Genomic DNA, 19,512 nt, shown 5'->3' on the forward strand with positions numbered 1-19,512 from the left:
AGATCCCACAGAGAGCAGCCCCCCAGCCAAGCTGCGAAGCAGGACACCAGGTCCACGGCCAAAGTCGGCAAGGGGATGCACTCTCTCTGCCAGCGCTGCTCCCCCGTCTTGCTGCTGGCTAAGTCACGCGCTCACTCCACTTTGCAAACTTGCTCAAAGTCCAATTGAAGTTGACACAAAACACTGGCAAACTGAAGGAAAGAAAAGATCAAACATAAAAGATTCGGTGTATTGTCTCTGGAGCTGCCAGACCTCCTGGGTGTACAAAGGAGGCATGGCTATGATTTCTTCTGATTGCGCTGTTCTGCCACAGAGAAGACAGCAACGTTGAAATACACCAGAGGGGCGGCAGGTGTCACAGGGAAAGCCAGGGAGAGGGAGGTGGTGTCAAACACCTGGGCTCACCTTCCCAATCTCTGGCCAGAAGACATCTGTTATGGGGGGGCACATCTCAGCAAACAAGCCCACGTCTCCAGCCGGCAAGTTTTGGAGCAGGACAAAGAGCCTGCCCCAGGGAAGCCGCTGGGCCCTGGTGCGAGGAAGGATCTAGAGCACCTGGCACACAGTCGCGTCTGCCCTGGTCCTGCCCGCGTTCTTTAGTGTTAAACTTCTCATTCTTAGGGGCACCTGGGTGGCTCAGTCAGCTGAGCATCTGACTCTTGATTTAGGCTCAGGTTACGATCTCAGGGTTGTGGGATCGAGCCCCACGTTGGGCTCCATGCTGGGCTTGCAGCCTACTTAAGATTCTCTCTCCCTCGGCCTCTCCCCGCCCCACCGCCTAAAAATAAATAAAAACAAACTTTTCATTTTGAGAGAGTGGAAGATTCACATGCCATAATCCTGGGCCCCCCAATGGTAACACCCGCAGAACCATCATACAGGATCACGATCAGGATCACGATCAGGATGCCGACCTCGGTGCGGCCGTCCTCCCACAGCCACAGCCACTGTGCTCCCCAGCCACCAGCCGCCCATTCTTCCTGGCTCCGTAATTTCTCATTTTAAGGATGTTTTCTCGAAGGAATCATATGTATGCAATTTTGGGAGGTTGACTTTTTTTTTTTACTTAGCTTAATTCTCTGGAGACTTGTCCAGCTAGCTGTGTGTGTCACACACACACACATTTACACGTTCGTGCTCACACTTGCTTGCACGCTTGCTCACACGCTCACACTCACATGTGTACACACACCCCCAAGGCCACATGCTCAGGCTCACGCTTCCACACATACACACGTGCACGTGCTCATATGCTCACATACTCACACTCACACACTCACATTAGGGTCTGAGCTCACACCCTGGGCCCTTTAATTCTCCTTGGCTTTTGACACTCAAAGATGAGCTTGAGGCAGGAAAAAACAAAAACAAAATCTGTTGTCCGCCTGCTGTTTCCCTGCTTAGTCTCTGCTTCTTCCGCTTGCTGCTTCAGTGAGGCATTCCTCTGGTTTTTGTTTTGCTTTATTTTTACTTCTCAGGCAATCAAATTCATTAGCTCAGCACCGAAGCGGGGACAGGCATCTGAGGACAGGGATCTTGGCCGCTCCCCAGGGGGATGGGGTGACTGCAGGCCTCCCCTCCTGCCTGTCCAGGTGCTCCCCATGCCGGCAGGGTTGAGGCCCCACTGGAGGGTCCTGTCTTCCTGTCCCTCCTGCCCCACTAAGCCCAAGGGCACGGCCACATCCAGGGCAGGCTGGCCCCGGGGTCCTCTAGGGTCCGGTGAGGCCCTGGGGATCCTGCAGGCAGGGTAGGGCAGGGCAGGAGAGCCTTGCTCATTGGAACAAGAAGTTTAAGGTGGTGCCAAAAACTCAGACATTGAGATAAGTAATACTTTATTTCAATAATTTAATAAGTCAAATAGATGCCAAAAAAACTAATGAACAAAATATTAAAAATTTAAAGGCAGGACCTGGCCCTGGCCTAGCTGTTTCTTCTCACTCACCTCTCCCTGACCCCGGTCCTGCCCATGGGCACTGCTACCATTAATAAGGGGGAAACCCATTTAGAATGAAGTCTGGAGGCCGGCTCACCTCCTACCACTGTCTTCACCTGCAGACCTGACAACAAGACACACCTTGCAGGCGGCTACCAATTCAGCTAGTACTTCGCTATCCCCGCAGAAAGAAGGAAGGTTTCCTCTTCCCGGGCAACAGCCCAGCCAATGAGAGACAGTCACGGCCCAGCCAAGGAGTGGTGTCCTGGCTCACCCAGCCAATGAGAGACAGTCACAGCCCAGCCACTGAGAGGCCACTACACTTCCAGCTCCCAGTTTACCCCAATGGACTTTCTGTTTACAACAGCCCAAGCCCCACCCCCTCCCGTCCTCTATAAAAGAGCCTCCTCTGTGCGCTTCTCCTGATTTGTCTATAGTGTTGCCTTGCCTAGGTGCTTATGGGCTGCAATTCTGTTATTCCCAAATTAATCCATTTTTGCTGGTAAGTCAACTGGCAGTTGTATCTCAAAGTCAACAGCAGCTTGACCCCCAAAGCAAGGGTGGAAGGATGGGTCGGGGCTCCCCACGCCTGCAGCCAGTGAGATCCTCCGGTGCTGCGCGGCAGGGTCTTTGGAAAGTATGAGTCGGAGCGTCGGACCTCTGCAGCTGTTTCGCTGTGAGCACTCCCAGCACACACACACACGCAGCCGCTGCAAGGGAGCATTACAGGGAGAGGTCCTCGCAGGGGCAAGAACCAGCAGAAGCCAAAGCCCCCTCTGGGCCTGGGCGGGATGGCACTCCCCCAACACCAGGCATCTGCTGTGGGCAGCACTGCCCCAGGGCAGCTTCACCTCCGTGTGTGTGTGTGTGTGTGTGTGTGCGCGTGCGTGCGCGCGCGCACGAGCAAGCGAGCACCCGGGGCTCTCTGGGCTGGGGCCAGGACTGCCCCCTACCCAGAAATGGCCCGAGGCCGAGGACGGTTTAGAGAGCAGAGGGGGCTCCATGGGTGCATCCAGAGGACCGGAGGACACAGCGTCTGGCCCTTGCCTGTCCCTTCCCGCAATCACTGCACTCTACTAGGCGAGTTAATTGCTATTCCAAGCACCTTCATCGCTCCTCGATGCTCCCAGCTCAGTCTGTCCCACTATTTATAGTTGACTACTTAAGAGACACAAATTACTATTGTAATGCTGCCTTTACATCTCAGAGCCCTGAAGAACACAATAAGCTGAAACGTTTGCTAATGGACTTCAAGTCTCTGGCAGGTTTGCAATAAAACTGCCTCTTTTCTCTTAAGCGATGAGTGTACTTTCAAGGCCTCTCCAAAAATATAACTTCCTTTAAATTGCTCAATCGCATTTCCCTAAGGGCGGGCACAACTCTCCTCTCTGCTAAGCGTTGTCACCAGGGAAGGAGGGCGGCTCTCACACACAGGCTCAGAAAGCTTCCCGACCTCCCCCCTTGGCTCCAATCTCTCTGACTCCATGGCCACCTGCTGACTTCCTCCCAAAGCTTGGAGGTGGGCCTCCGGTCTGCACAGCAGGCTGGAAAAAAACACAAAACGTCCGATCGCTGACACTTGCCCACAGCTGCTCTGTGCTGCAAACCTGTCAATACTTTACACGCATTAACTTAGTCCTCAAACAACCTGAGGCAGGTGCTACTGTCAATCTCCATGCGACAGACCCGGGGGGAGGGGCTGGCTCTCCGGCTCTCTCCGACTGCCTGGCGCCCCAGAGGGCCGGCACCCCACCAGCAGGGCAGCCCCCCTGCTTGGGCCTGAGTGCTGTTTTACGCTTAAGTCACTTGCCAGGAAGGGCCAGGGTCAGTGGAGTCACCACAGAGAGAAGGCCATGAAGCCTGTGTGGGCATGCCTTGTCCTCCCAGGGCTGAGGGGGCCCTCCACACGGGGGACCGCCAGGAGGCAGCCCGAGGGGAGGAAGCTTGAGTCGGAGGGGGCTGTGGGGGTCCCGAGCCCCTGGAGGGGCCTTTGGAGAGTACACAGGCCGGCCCTCAGGGACACCACCTTGCGTGGGTCCAGACCTGGGACAGAGGCTGCTGTGGGACGGGGGGCGGTGTGCCAGGTGACATGGACGGAGCACGAGCTGACACAGGCCACAGCTGCACTGCCACCTCGCTGCCACGCTGGGCCCCGTGAGGCTGGTCCCAGACAGCGCTTCCGCCGGAACCTCAGACGTCTCCCGTCTGTGGGTGGGAGGAGAGTCCAGGCCAGCCAGCAGCTGAGGACACGGTACAAGTTTTCATCAACGCCCCCAAGCACCCAGGCTCCGGCTGTCTCGGGTGAGCCCTGAGGGACGCCCTGAGCTGGCCCCGGGGGTGTGCAGTCCTGAGGGCCAAGCCCGAGACCCTGCACCTCCGGTCCCAGGACGGAGCCTTTCATCAGCCTTCCTAGGTTCTCAAGGAGCCACCCGAGGGGCCGCGTCACTTCACCTGGACGCGCTCCACACCCCACTGCTAGGTTGCGGCTCCTTTCTAGCCTGCCTCCACCCGGGGCTTCCAGGCCCTTCCGCAGTGGTCATGCGTGAGCGGGAGCACTCCCACACGTGGAGCCCCTTTCCGGAACTCCGCTAGACGTCTCAGCAGTCCGTCCTGACTCCACCTGAACGTCACTGTGACTGCACACACGCCCACTCCCGCTGACGTGTCTCCAGCAAAACCTCCTTTCTTGGGGGTTCTGTCCTGGGTGCTGGGACAGCCCTGAGAACTGCAGGCCCCAGGGAACCAGCAGGTGGCAGCTCTGTGGCCCCCACCACATCGACCCCAACTTGGATGACTTTTCGGGCCACCCCCGGGGGGAAACCCAAGGCAAAGCTGACGGCTGCCCCTCAGCCCGGGCCACACGTCTCTGGGTCACAGGGGCTGCAGGATACTGACTCCAACGTGTGCCCTCAGGCAGGTGCAGCCGCTTCAGGCCCCTGCGCAACGTGAGGAGGAGGGAAGGGCTCCCGTGCATGTGATAAAGGCTCCTCTTCCCTCGCAACGCAGGACCTCCCGGAGGCCCACCCACGTGTCCCTGGCCGGCCAGGGCCCAGCACCCACTGACCACCAGGCAGACGGGGCCCTCACCTGTGCCGGGCATCAGCAGGATGGCTTCCCTGCAGGGCACCGGCCAGGTCTGCTGTCCTGGAAGCTCTGACGGAACCCCACTGCAGGAAGGGACTGGCAGATGCCAGGCACGGGGACAGCAAGTGTCGGAGTCGGGGGAGAGGGCAAGCCACAATCACACGGCGGAGCCTCAGCATGCTGCCAGGAGACAGGGCCGTCCTGCTGCCACCTGCCGCCATGACAGGCAGGCGGGCCCGGTACAGGGCGGCCAGCTTGTCCTGCACACACGTGCACTCGTGTACACACAGCATGTTCCTTTTGCACTTCAACCGTGTATGTGTTCCCACGGACCCAAGCTGAGTATGTACATGCATTTGTACACGAGTCACGGTGCCCCCAAACCACGGTCACCCTGTGAGCACCCTGGGACCACAGCCCTGTGTCTGCCAGGCCCCAGGGCCCCTCAGGTCGAGGCCCTGATGCCGCCCACACCCTTCCTGGTCCCAAAGAGGACGTGTCCCAGGACGTTTGTGGCAGCACGGATGGGGCGTGGGCAATCTGGGCCGTCCAGGCGGCTCTCCAGCGAGGGGAGGAGTATGTGAACCCATGGGGGTTCCGCGTGGCTATAAGGCACGGACCAGACATTCCCATGGCACGCAGGCAATGGGACTCGACGGATGCCTCAGCACCCCAAGGACACAGCCAGCCAGGCCTGGCTGTGGGACACCCTGAGGCCAAGGGCCCGGGCTTCACGAGATAAACGGTAAGAAGAGCAGGATGGAGCTACGGCCCGAAGAGAAGCTATGCACTTTGAAGCTAACAGTCAGGGAGCCAGTTTGGTGGTTTCTGGTAAGTTCCACAGAGTCACCACGGAGCACAGGAACTCACTTGGTGAACACCAGACGAAGTGAGAGCTTTCCACATTCACAGCAGCGAGCGTCACCAACAGATGAAGGGACAAACACAGCTTGGTCCAGCCGCACGGTGTTGTGTCACTAGACCACGAGCAGGGGGGAAGCACTAACCCCGCCACAACGTGCGTGGGCTTCGAGGACACGACACTGAATGAGAGAAGCCAGGCACAAAAGGCCACGGAGCATGCGCTTCCATTTACAAGCATGTGCAACAGAGACAAGGCCGTGGAGACAGAGAGAGGATCGGGGATGCCAGGGGCTGGGGTGGGGGTGGGGGGCGAGCGCCGAAGGCTGAGGGTTCCTCTGGGATGATGGACACACTCGAACCAGACGCGATGACCATGCAGGCAAGTGTCCTCGGGGCCGCTAATGGTGACTCACGGGTGGTTTTCCCAGCGCAAGACGGTTTGAACTACTACGGGGTGACTACACCGCAGGCTCTAGGAGGCGTGCTTGGGCAGTGACCCTATTCAAACACACAGGCGGTGATAACTGTACAGGTCAGGATGGTTGTTACTTGGTGGGGGGCACATGGGGGTGCTTCCGGGGGCTGCAGGGTGCTACGGACTGGGCTGGGGTCCCCTCGTGACCAGGCAGGAAGCCACATGCTGCCTTTGAGTAGTTTTCTCTACCTGGCTTCTGGGGCAGACAGACTCGAACACACACCCCATGTGACACCCCAAAGAGTCAGGTGCACAGCGACCGTCTCGGCCGCTACCGGGGTGCTGGTGCTGACCGCAGGGAAGAGAGGGTGAAAGTCATCTAACGGTCAGAATGTATACATTTCTCTCCAGATCAGCTCTGGAAGAAGCGGGCTGCCAGGCAGGCTCCACCCTCCTTCCGGGCTCCTGTCCCGGGGGCCCCCTCAGCCTGCATCCCCAGGAGAGCACCAGGAGCGTGCAAGGAGCACGAGTAAGTTACCTAGGGCCCGGCCCCAGTGCAAGACTACATTGCATGCAGATCTAGACTGTTTGCATGAACTAGAACAGGATGAGTTACAGTTAAAATGATTTCAATTTTACGAAATAACCTAACAATCTCCTTCGGTCTCACATAAATGCCTTTGAAACAACCCATTTCTAAATCCCTACAAGGTGACAATAAAGTGAAAATCATGAAAACAGGATTTTCACCTTTCCCCTTTTCACAGAGGTTCTTTGAAGAACCAGGTTGCCCGCTCCGTGGCATTTCCCACCTCGTGTCATTGAACACGTCCTTCTGTCCCCAGCATCTGTGAACTGGTCCTAGCTCTGCAGGCTTAACCTGATTCGGGTCCTTCCCTCTCCTTGGCAAGATGTCCTCACAAGCAGTGGTGCGTCCCTCCAGCAGGAGCCACAGGCCTGCTTGTTTCTGTTCTGTGGGGGCAGCACCCCTGCTTTCATCACCTGGCTGCCTTCCCTCAGTCGGAGCTGCACGATGGAGCCCAGCCTTCCTTCCTCATTTACTCTTTCTCTGAAGAGTCACCCTCATCGCCTCTGGACCATCCTCCCACAGGAGTGCGTCCGGGAGCATCTGGATGGGAAAGGCAGGGTCGGGGTGTGACTCCTGCCCTTCATTAATCATTTTCCAAAGGACAAACGGGGTCCCCAGCACCCTCCAAAAGTCCTCAGTGATGTGCTTCCTCCCGCATCACGGCAAGACGCGCATCTGATGGCAGCTTGTGTCCTCATGACGCCCCCTCACTGACAGTCCGAGTGGCGGCCAGAGCCCGGTGCCACGCTACCAACACGGCTGCCAAGACTGGAAGGACGCCACCGCCAAAGCTCCCACGCGCACCTGCCCACAGGCGTGGTGGGACACAAATGGCGGGAGAGAGCGTGGGGTGGGCGGGGCCTGCACAGGGGAGGGGTGGGGACCATCCTGTCGGAGACGGGAGCATTTGGCCTCTTCCTTCCTATCCTGACCCTGAGATGAAGCTAATTCCTGGTGACATTTCGTCTCCTGCTGTCTTTGCTCTGGGACACAGGGCTGTTGGGGGGGGGGGTTTGAATGCGGGGAGACCCACCCCCTCCCATCTGCCCCATGCACACAGACACTGCCCAGTGTTTTCCAATAAAAGGTTGAGGGGCACCTGGGTGGCTCAGTGGGCTAAGCGTCTGACGCTTGCTTTCAGCTCAGGGCATGATCTCAGGGTTGTGGGATCGAGGCCCAGGTCAGGCTCTGTGCTCAGCGGGGAGTGTGCTTGGGATTTTCTCTCTCCCTCTGCCCCTCCCCCGCTTCAGGCACACATGCTCTCACTCTAAAAAGGAAAAAGAATTGTTGAGCTTTGCAGAGAGCAAACCATGGCACAAGTTATGTAAGCTGTGTTGTGGTTTGGGGACACGGAGTTTCACAAAATAAACTGCCTTCCATTTTATGTTAGAATCTGCAAGTGTCCATCTGGTCACTGTTAGAAAGGGGAAAACAATCCCCAGAAGGACGCTGAGAAATACATTATTATTTTCACAGTCACTGCCATGGCAGAAGGCACTTTTAGGGCTCTTGAAATAACTCTCGGTCTGCAGACCTCTGGGCACGCTCCTCAGACCTCAGTGCCTGCTGGGGACTGAACTGTGTGCCCCCCAAATTCACAGGTCCGAGTCCTGCCCCCCAGCACCCCAGAACGTGACTGCACTGTGTGCCCCCAAAATTCACAGATCCAAGTCCTGCCCCCAGCACCCCAGAACGCGACTGCACTGTGTGCCCCCCCAAATTCACAGGTCCGAGTCCTGCCCCCAGCACCCCAGAACGCGACTGCACTTGGAGGTACAGGTGATTCAGTTACAAGGTCATACGGTGGGTTTCACCCCGATCTGACCGGCATCCCCATGAGAAGGGACGGGGACGCAGACACACAGAGGGACGGACACATGAGGACGCAGAAGACAGTGTCCACGCGCCCAGCTGAGGTCTCAGGAGGAGCCGGCCCGCCCACGGCGGATCTCTGGCCTCAGGGCGGCCTCCAGCCTGCAGCCCGCAGCCCTGGGAGAAGGCACACTGCTGCTGTTGGAGCCTGGGTCTGTGTGTCACTTACAACAGCCCAAGCAGACGGACATGTTCCTCCCTGCCAGCTGCCCCAAACATCTGCTTGGCTCCTGGTTCTGCCCCCTCCAGTCCTTGTGCAAAGGTGACCTCCCCGGACCACCCCTCACCAGCCACACCCGACCCCTCGCCCGCTCTATGTTCCCCAAACCCCAGCTCTTCCTGCACTGGAACGGGAGTCCCCGGACCATGGAGCCCAGCGCATGGCAGGCCCCCCGTGGAGGAACGGACGGGGACTCCACCCCCGGGACGGCCCACAGCACAGCCGGCGTGGAGCTCCAGTCCCAGGGCCCACGCACAGAGGGCCTCCGCCTGGGCTAACACTTGGCTATTGCCGGCTCAAAATCCTTCGTGATTTTAAAGAGAGGCCCCGTAAATTACTTTTGCACAGGGCCCCACAAATCCTGCAGGTGGTGCTGCCTCTGGGATCCCCCACCCCGTTCCAGACACGGGCCCCACACTATGAACATTCTCACCAAGGTCTTACCCCACTTCACGGCCAGCAACCGATTCCAGAGAGGGGTGAGGGGACCCAGCCTCGGGATGGGCCCGGCTCTGTGGCTCACTGGTGCTCCGGTGCTCTGGGGGTGCCAGACAGAAGCTGTGCCAGCCAAGCCCACGTCCCGGCTACTCCTCGCTGCCCTCCTCACTGCCCTCCCACCTTCTGGGGGCAGCAGGATGAGAATCCCTGACTCAGGCTCTGCTTCCAAGAGCGACCTCATTGATGACTGCCCAACCCGCTGCAGGCCAGAAACTTGGGCAGGGCCGCTGGACGCCTCGCCACACGTCACAGGTCCCAGTCCTGACCCGAAGCTGGCCTCCAGCTGAGAGCAGCTCCCAGTTCCTCCCCTCCCAGGACTCCTCAGAAGCCCCAGGGAACGCCAGCCTCCAGCTCCTTTAGACACACACGCAGGTGCCTCGAGCAGACCAGAAAACCTGCGGGAGTCCTGGGGCTGGGAGCCTGTCAGCACCGCGCAGCCAGGCATCAGCCACGCTTCCGCTGGTCAGCCGCCCTGCTTACGACTCCTCACCTTTGTCAGGTGTTCACCCCAAGTAAAGGGGAAGACTTTGCTTCCTGCTTTGAAACCTCATGTCGGGGAGACTGGACTGGACAAGCGCCCTATCCGGTACCTCCTGTTCACATGTCGAGGGCCAGGAAGTTCCGTGAGAGGAGCTGGGTGGGCCAGACGCTCCAGAGACAGTGTCTATAAGCCAGCAAGCGAGAGCCAGCAGAGCCCCAGCACTGCCACTTGGTGAAGGGACAGCAGCCACACAGGGCTGAGCAGGGAAAGGGACCTGACCAGCGGTGACCTCACCTGAGGCCTTCACCACTTCCAGAATTCCCCCAGGTGAGGACCAGTGAATCCCCTCTCCTGTTTCAGCCAGCATGAGTCTGGCTTCAGTAGACGCATTCCAAATCAACATGTCCCTTCTGAAACCCAAGCACATCACCAATTCACATCAAGGCAGAACATATTACATAAATAATTACAAAATGAAAAGAGCGCAATGCCATCCAGCAAGCTGCCACAGACACGGGGCTGGGAAGCAGAGGGTAGGGCTCCCACACCCCCCAGAAGCCCCCACACGACACAAACTCAGGGACCCCCAAGGCCCAATCCACCCAACACTGAAACAGCCAAGTCTGCTTCCTGCCCAGGAAGGATCTGGAAGACAGGGTTCAGGGTCAGTCTGAATGAGACACCATTCAGACTGGCGCAGAGCAAAGGGGCTCTGAGAAAAGGCATCAAGTCAGGGCTGATCTGGAAGCCCTGTTTCCTTGGGAACACAGGGCTGAGAGAGGCAAAGGCCTGCCCTGGGGGGCAGGGGACCCTGGGAAGCAGAGCTGTGGGTGTGCAGGGCTCAGGCCTCAGCAGGGAGAATGGGCAGAGGGATGGCTCCTCCATGTCTCGGTGACCTAGAGCCTTCAGGCAAGACAGGGCCTTCTGTTCTTCAACGGAAGGGCTGCCAAGAGTGACATGACTAGACGGTCCTCCCCCACCCTCCCTCCCAGGGTGCAAGGGCAGACACACCCCAGGGCAAGGCCCATGCCTCTCAAGTGCCAAGAAGAAAATGGGGTTCTGTGGTGTGCCTGAGGGATGAGCCAACCTGAGGAGTGCTGGCTCAGCCCCTGGGAGTGGTCCGGCCCCCCAGCATGGAAGGCAGTTTCCACTCCCCAGAAAGCGAAGCTCAAAGTCCGTGGTGGGAAAAGAGCCCACCCAGAAACCAACCCACCACAGGAATAGATAGGGCCAGCCATAGGCACTCAGTTACACGCTCATCCCCCGTCGCCCAGGTGGCCCAGGCACCACATGTCAGGAGCTCCTAGGGCGCCCTGACACACTGAGGGCTCCCTGACACACTGAGGGCTGGTGACCCTGAGCTCAGTCAACCCTGTCCCTGGCCACAGGGAGCTCTGTGTTGCAGGGTGAGGACACACAGGGAAACACAGATGGTGGGGTGGGGCGACTGGGCTGTGGACAAGGTGGGGTGATAAGGTGACTGAGAATGCCCCCTCCCCGCCCCCTGCCCTGTTGCCCAGTGCCACAACCCCTGGACCCTGGTCAGGGAAATCCACAGCTCTGCCAGGCAAGGCGGACCAGTTGGGATGTCCAGGGACTTTGGGGCCACTTTCTGGCTTAGTCAGTCCTAACTGATGCCCCCGCAACATTCCAGTGTTTTCGTTCCCTTTCACTCTGGCAAACCTCCCAGAGCAGGACATTTTCCAGGAGCAGGAAAGGGACAGGGCCAAGCTCCAAAGCATAAGACTCGGGAGAGAGAAGGCCAAGACATGGGGGACCGTGGGGGGCAGGGTGCTCAGTCAGCCCCAGTGGGGTGGGCCTGTCCTAATCAGGCAGGCTGGCGTGCAGAGAAGAGGACGCAGGGGTGTATGGGACCACAGTGGCCTTGGGCACCCAGCTGGGAGCTGTAGACAGCCAGCAAGAACAGAGGCCTCGGGCCCCCAGCTGCCAAGAACCAAATTCTGCCAGCAGCCAGTGAGCAGGGACAGGGACCCCGCGCCTCACCTCAAAGTCAGCCCGTGAGACCCTGAGCAGGAAACCGGGGGGCCACGCCCTGGAGCCCAACCTCAGCAGTGCTGGTCCCGATCCCGCGTGTGCAGGACTGAACGAGCGTTTACGGAGAAACGCAGAGAGAAGGGAGGAAAGAAACAAGAGGAAGGGGGTGACCACAGGGAGGCGCAGTGAGCCAGGCTGCTAGGGGCTCAGGACACCCCAAGATCCAGGGCCCCACCGGGGAGCGTGGGCCACTGCAAAGAACCAAATGCCACAGCACAGGTTCCTAAGTGAGGTGAGGACACGTGCAGAAAAGAGGTGGTGTCCACAGTGCCCTCCCAGGGGGCGGGAACACAGCACGGCCACCTAGGGCCCCCCTCAAACTATGCAAAGGAGCCGAGGCGCACAGGCCGGCTGGGGCACCGGCTGCTGGCCGCTGACACGCCCCTCGGGCTGACTCGCCTTTCTTCCCGTCCTGTGCGTGGCTTGACAAACACATCAGGCATCCCCAGTTGTGCAAAGGAACGGCGGGGGCAGGAGTTGTGACACACTGGCAAACCCTAAAGTTCGGGTGCTCCGCCACCACACCCTGGGAAAGGAGGGCAGGGGTAAAAGGCTTGTCCCCCACAGCTTTCTGCCTGGGGCTCTACCCACAGTCCTGGGTTTCCAGAAATGGGGTGCTGGCAGTAGTAGGGTCACCCCCATGGAGCCATCAGAGAACCCACCCAAATGCAGACGAGGCGGTCAGTGACGCACCTGAGGAGGGACCAGGGCACCTTTCCCACTGCCCACCTCAGACAGGAGGGCGCTGGCTACGTAAGCACCCACACCCACCAGCCCCAAACCTGCCTTCCCACAGGTCCTGGGGGCCACACTTCTCCTTTGCCTGCACTGCCAGCCTCTGGCCCTACAAATCCAGAGACTTCCGAGGGGTAGGCAGGGCTACAAGCCTTGGGGCTGCAGCCCCACAGATCTGTCCAGGCCCCCCCGCCTAGTGCGTAGGGCCGCCCGCCCTCATGCCCCGCCTTTGAGGTCTGCAGTGCCAGGCAAGGGGGCCCCAGGGCAGGGACGCAGCTTCCTCCCAGGGCCTGTTTCCCAGCCATCGGCACTGAGAAGTCCGCAGGCTCCAGGAGAGGGACGAGCGTGGACTACAGTGCCTGGAGCTCTACCAGCCACCCCTGGAGGGAGGGGCCCGCGCAGCTGAGGCGGCGGCCCCAGGGCCCTGAGGCCCCTCGGAAAGGAAGCCCCCACGTTGGCGTCACCTGTGGGGCCAGCCAGGCCGGAGGTGAGAAGCCAGGCTCGAAGGACCCCAACCCATGAGCAGCCTGGGGCCTGGAGGACAAGACAGGCTATTGGGCCAACCGGGCTGGGTGAGGATCCATGCCACCATCCCCATCGGACAGACCCAGAGCCCTGCTCACCCACCCGGGGCACAGGAGACAGCGCCAAGGCCACAGCTCCTGGGTCTATCCCTGAGAGGCATCTTCGGGGCTGCACTCAAGGAAAAGAACAAGATGGGGCTTTAGCCACTGGCCAAAGGGAGAGGTGGGACAGCACTCCTGACAACCTGGCCACGAGGGACTAGAGCTACCCATCCAAGGACCAAGGGCGCCCCCAGAGGCAGCTGATGAGACTACATCCGCTCCCCGCGGCAGGTCCCGGAGGGACTGGAGGGGATGAGGGAGAGGACGTGGGGAGAAGCAGGGGAAGGGGACATCCCCAGGGGCCACCCAAGGGGGCTGGGCTGCCCTCCCTGGACTCCACCCTGCTCTTCACCCACACAAGGATGAAGGGCTCCATGCAAACAAGGCCATTCCATGGAGGATGCTGCCATGGGGGAGGACACCGTGGAGAGAGGACACCATGGGGGGATAACACGTGAGGGGACAAGTTACTTTACAGATAGAATTGCCACAGTTCTTCACCGTCTCTTCCGCAAAGGGAGGGTGACGGACAGGATGAAAACAAACGGGTGGACAGAAAGGAGATGACAGGACTGGTAGGTAGGTAAGTGGGGACGACAGGTAGTTAGACGTAAGTAGGTAAATAGGAAGCTCCAGAGGTGGACAGACGGAGACGTGAGTGTGCCTTTGCACACGTGTCCATGTGCAACACCGCAGGAACAGAGCCATCTGTGGTGCAACCTCAGAGTGGACACGTCCGGCTGATCGGCAACCCAGAGCAAAGAAAACTCCACTCGGAGAGGGACGTGCCATGGCAGCCGCCAGCGCGCCGTGAGCCTGGGCTCCGGGGGGAGTCTCGGGACGCCCGGGAACGGCTGCTGTGGGGAGACAAGGCACCGCCTGACACAGCTCCCTCCAGCCAAATCCGGTCTGGGAAATAAAAGCCCAGATTACAAGCTAAGTGGCCCCTTTCAGTAGAGTTTCCAAGCCTGCCCACTGCTGGGGTCAGCTGGCTGGCGCGTTCTCTTCACAGTAGAAAGGTCATTTGGGGAAACATTCCCATCTGGGATTTAACTGGCCCTTACAGGCCCTTACAGGATGCAGGCTGGGACCTGGAACCTCAGTCCTTCCCACATTGATGGGGGAGGGGGGCGGGCAGCACGTGGATGCCCTGAGGCCCTCCTCTTTTCCTGCGGGGTACGTGCCACAGGATGGGGCCTCCCCTCAGCCCACCCAGCTGTCCATCAACCACCACAGTCGGGTCCTCTCTCTGCATCCTGCCGCCCATTTGGGGAACTTCTGGGCTGAGGATGAGGACAGTCCTTTGCTGCCAGGCGCCCCAGTGATTAAGAGGCTATTTTTATAAGGTGGTGTGTCAAAAGGGCGAGCTACCCAAGCCATCAGTCAGAGAGTGTCCCAACCTGGGGCTCCTGGCAGGACTGTCCCCAAGTCCACCCTCTATCCTACTACCAAACGGACAGGTGCAAAACCGCCCTGGCCGGTCACTCCCCTGCGTGAACCTCCAGCACACCGGCCCCGCCTCACCTGCCGGCCCTCACCCCCAAAGAGACCCCCTCCCTTGCCTCCCTGATGTCTCTTTGGCCTGGGCAAAAGCTGCCCCCTGCCTTGCCCCCCAACCCCACCCAGGCCTGACTCCCTCCTGGTCATGGCTAAAATGGAAGGGAGTTCCAGGTCACAGTAATGCTTGATGAGAAGCCAACTCAGAGGATCCCCGGGCTGACACTAGCCCTCTGGTGATTCAAGGCTGCACTGTCCTTGTTCCCTCTCAGCAAACCAAGGTCAAGGCTTGAACTCGGGTGACCCAGGGTTGGTAGCCGAGAGCCCACAGCACAGGGGCAGTCTCTGGACACCAGGACGGAGGCTCCAGTCCCGCCTCTGTGTGCCAATACAGAGGTGGCACTGGGGTCCCCAGATGCCCCCTACATAACCGCTGAACTCCGGAGCTCATGTGTCCAGGAGAGGCCCTGAAACAGAGCTAGTAATAACCACAGAGCTGTGCAGCACGTTAACTACCGGGATTTCTCAAGTCACTTCAGACCAAGCCTTATTTGTTCTAGACCTTTTAGTTGTTCAAGAAAACGATCAATTAACCTATTAGCCTTGTGATCAGTAACCCACCACCACCCCACAATGGGGGCTCCTGCTGGTCCAAAAGCTTCACACAGGCTTTCTCCCCAAGTTAAAGGAGGCCCCCGGGATGCAGTTTCTTTTGGGGATGAGTGAAAATGTCCTAAATGGGCTGTGGCAACAGGCCCACAGAGAACCCCTGAACCGCATGCTTTAAATGGGTGAACCGAACAGCCTATAAAGCACGTGTCGCTAAAGCTGTTCCAGCACAAAACAAGACAAAAGGACCCCAGGAGACCCTCACCCACGCCAGCCCCTCCTGAGCCGGGCAGGGCTGTGCCCTCCACCACATCAGCCCCCGTGGAGAAGCAGACGGTCCCGGGGCTGAGGACTCTTACTGTAACGAAGGTGGCAGACGGCGGGCACTCCCCACCAAGAAGCCAGCCTGGCGTCTCCCACTGGCCCATTAAAACGTGGCGATTAACACAAGTGACAGTAATGGATTATAACCCACTGGATAAAACCAGAAACCACAAGTCACCAACGCCAAGTCACTCCAGGAGTAAATGGAGAGTTTGAGGAGAAACCAGGTACTGGGGCTCCAGAGGCCCTCACCACATACGCCGTCAACCACCAAGGGAAGGGGCCACAGTCACAACAGCCCTCCATCCCAGGGCCTGTGGGACGCCAAGGCCCAGGCAGCACACAGAACCAGCATCGCTTCTGACGCCTGCTGAGAGCCATCACCTGAGTCTAGACGAGAGGAGCCATAACGCCCACGGTGGGGACGACGTCCAAGATGGCCAGCCCAAGACCCACCCAGCGTCCGGGTCCTGGATGTGAGGCAAAGAGGGAGGATCCAGTTCCAGGGGCTGAAGAGCCAGGAGAGTCCGATGCAGGCGACTCCAGGTGGGGTCCCAGGGCCGCAGAGCGTCACTGCACAGACCAGAGGGCTGGGTGGCACAGAGCTGCCCATGCCAATTCTGACTCGATGCCTGTGCTGTGGTGAAGAGACTGCTTGTCGTAGAAAATGCACCCTAAGTTACTCCCAGTGATGGGCAGCAGATTAGCACGTAACTCCCAAATGGTATGGGTCAAAAAATACACTGTATTTATAACTGCTCTAAGTTTTTGGTTGTTTGGGGGGAAAAAAAGCAACATAACCCTCAGCGCAGCCCTGTTACTCCCATTCTACAGGTAGNCTGTGGTGAAGAGACTGCTTGTCGTAGAAAATGCACCCTAAGTTACTCCCAGTGATGGGCAGCAGATTAGCATGTAACTCCCAAATGGTATGGGTCAAAAATACACTGTATTTATAACTGCTCTAAGTTTTTGGTTATTTGGGGGGAAAAAAAGCAACATAACCCTCAGCGCAGCCCTGTTACTCCCATTCTACAGGTAGGTAAGTGAAGGCTCAGAGTGGCTGTCACCTGCCCAGCATCACACAGGTAGAATGGCTGAGCCAGTCTCCTGGAAGTCACCTCCTGGGGCCCATCAGCCAGGTCCACAAGGGACCAGTGAGGGGCGGGGGGCCCGGCCCAGCGTTGTGCACCCCCGCACAGGGGCCGGATGAGCTCTCCACGGCCACGAGCAGACGGCACTCTCGGGCCATCAGTCTGCTTGGACCAGCTGCACCGCTGTGGTGACAAAGGCGCGCCACAGGCTCACGGGTGAAGCGGCACAGGGAGCCCTCGCCTGCAGCCACACCCCCACCCCAAGGTGGGAACCGTCTGCTACCGCAGTCACCCGCCGCCCGACCCCGCATTCTGTGCCGGGTCCGTACCTGGGGAGGGAGGGCATGTCTGCGCACGAGCCCGCACGCGGGGGTCTGCAGCGGCACCACTCCCAGGAGCCCAAAGGTGGGCAAGCGCCCCCGGACAGGCAGATAAACGGGTGGTACGGGCGCCCCCGCTTTGTCAAAGTTCGCGTTAGCCGCTTCACTCTTGGGGTCACCTACGGTACTACCGCTTTTTGCTGGTCTGAAGATTCCACTCTTAGGGGGAAAAGGAGAAAAGCGCCAACAGCGTCCAGTGGTGAGTTTGCACTGAGCTGCCGTGGAGGCGGTGGCTTGCACCCGAGCCGCGAGCCCGGCCCCCCACCTCCTGCCCCATGAGCCACCCGCACGTCTCAGGCTCCAGCCGCCAGGGCTCTGAACTGTGTCCCTGAGCATCTGAGCTTGATCTCAACCACTTTTGTGCACCCGTTAACTGAATATGTCCTGGGGATCAAAAAGCTAAAATAGGTGATTTTCGGGATCTGGGAACACTCAAGTTTTCTCTGTAAACTAACGGTATTTGCTCCTTCACTGCAGGTCATCTTGGCTTATGGAGGGTTTCACAGGAGCGCGGTGCCTTCGGATGGGGGGAGCAGGAGGGCCTGAGTATCCACACAAGAGAGTACCACTCAGCCACACGGGGGATGAAATCCTGAGGTGCGCAACGAACACGGATGAACACTGGAAACACGCTACGTGAGGGAAGCTGCCCACGGAAGACCCACGTGGTGGGATACCACCTACATGAGAGCCCAGAACTGGGCCGTCTGCGCAGACGCAAAGTGGGTTAGTGTCGGGCAGGGTCAGGGGCCAGGAGGGAACAGCTCCAAGACAGCAGTCTCCTTCAGGATGAAATGCTGGACCGCGGACTCTGGCGACAGCTACACAGCTCTGACGTACTGAGAACCACGGACCTGTTTCACGTGACACAGAGGACTTGAGAGGTGCACGAACGACAGCTCAGTAAAATGGCTTTAGAAAAAGAACACACGGGGGAATAAACACAACGTCCACTCCTGGACACAGGCTCTCCTGGGGGCAAGGGCTGGCGGTCACCCTCCACTGCCTCTTGAGGTTTCTCTGCTCCACCCAAGGAGAGTGCTTGCTGATGGGGGGACACTGCCAGTCAGACACAGGGGCGGCCACAAGCCGTCCCAGCCTCCCAGCGTGCCGAGTTACAGTGTCCACACAGCACGCTGGATGAGGGAAGGACCACAGCGTGGCCCGAGAATGGCCTAGAAACCAGTGCTCAGGAAGCCACACTCTGGTTTGAGGACGGCAGTCAGGTAGGACTTCTGTTTTTTCAGAAACTTCTACAGTGAGTTTGTTTCCTTAATTTTTGACCAAAAAAATTTCAACCAAAACAATAAAGCATCCCCTGTCCCCGCCACACACAAAACGGCAGGAACAGCAGTGGGACCCCAGGCCTGGGGCGCCAGTGGCAAATACAGGGAGGCTCAGGAGTGTCCACCAGGCCGCCTGCCTGGGAGCCTTACCGAGCTCGGCCCACCAGCTGTGCTGGGCCTGCCAGTCCTGCCAAGCCACTTTGGAGAAAGGGAACTGTGACCTCCAGGAGAGGAGTACCTCCACCCCCGAGCCCCAGCCAGCCCCAGCAGCCCCCGCCTCTGTCCACCCAGCTGAACTGACGGAAAGGGGACCGAGTGCCATTTGCCCCAGCGTGCCGCAAGGCATCAGGAACCGGGGTTCAGCTGAAGCCTGGATGGGCCCTTTGCTGGGCTCACCCACACGCCTCAGCCCAGCAGTGACCGGGCTGGCTGACCCAGACGGCACCCATCTGCCACCTGTGCAGCCCTGACCACCCGCCCGGAAGGCACCAGGAACCCACACCTACTGTTCTTCTAACCTGCACTCTCGGGCCAGCGCTCTGCTCAGGGTCCAGCAAACGTGCAGCTGCCTCGGGCCCTCCCGGACGAGCAGCAGGGCTGATGGAGTTCGAGGTGCTGAGGGGACCCGTGAGGGGCACAGTGGGGCTGCCCACTGGGGTCTCTGCTCTACGTCACACAAGCCGACCTCCCTACCTCGTCCACGTCAACCAGGAACCATGCGGTAGACACAATGAACAGGTTCACTGTCAGCTCCAAACACAGTTTATGAAGAGCACATCCAGACAACCACAGCTAACTCTTGTTACCCTCTCCCGAATTTTGAGATGTGAATCAACAGTTCTTCCTACACAATGGCTAGAAGATATAAACCCTCCTCGGGAACCAGCACCTGTCAATTCACACCGCTGGAAATCCTCCAGCATCGATGCACCAGAAGCAGGACCTCGTTCTTA

This window comes from Ailuropoda melanoleuca, chromosome 1 (genome assembly GCF_002007445.2).
Source record: "Ailuropoda melanoleuca isolate Jingjing chromosome 1, ASM200744v2, whole genome shotgun sequence".
In the NCBI taxonomy this organism is placed as follows: Eukaryota; Metazoa; Chordata; class Mammalia; order Carnivora; family Ursidae; genus Ailuropoda; species Ailuropoda melanoleuca.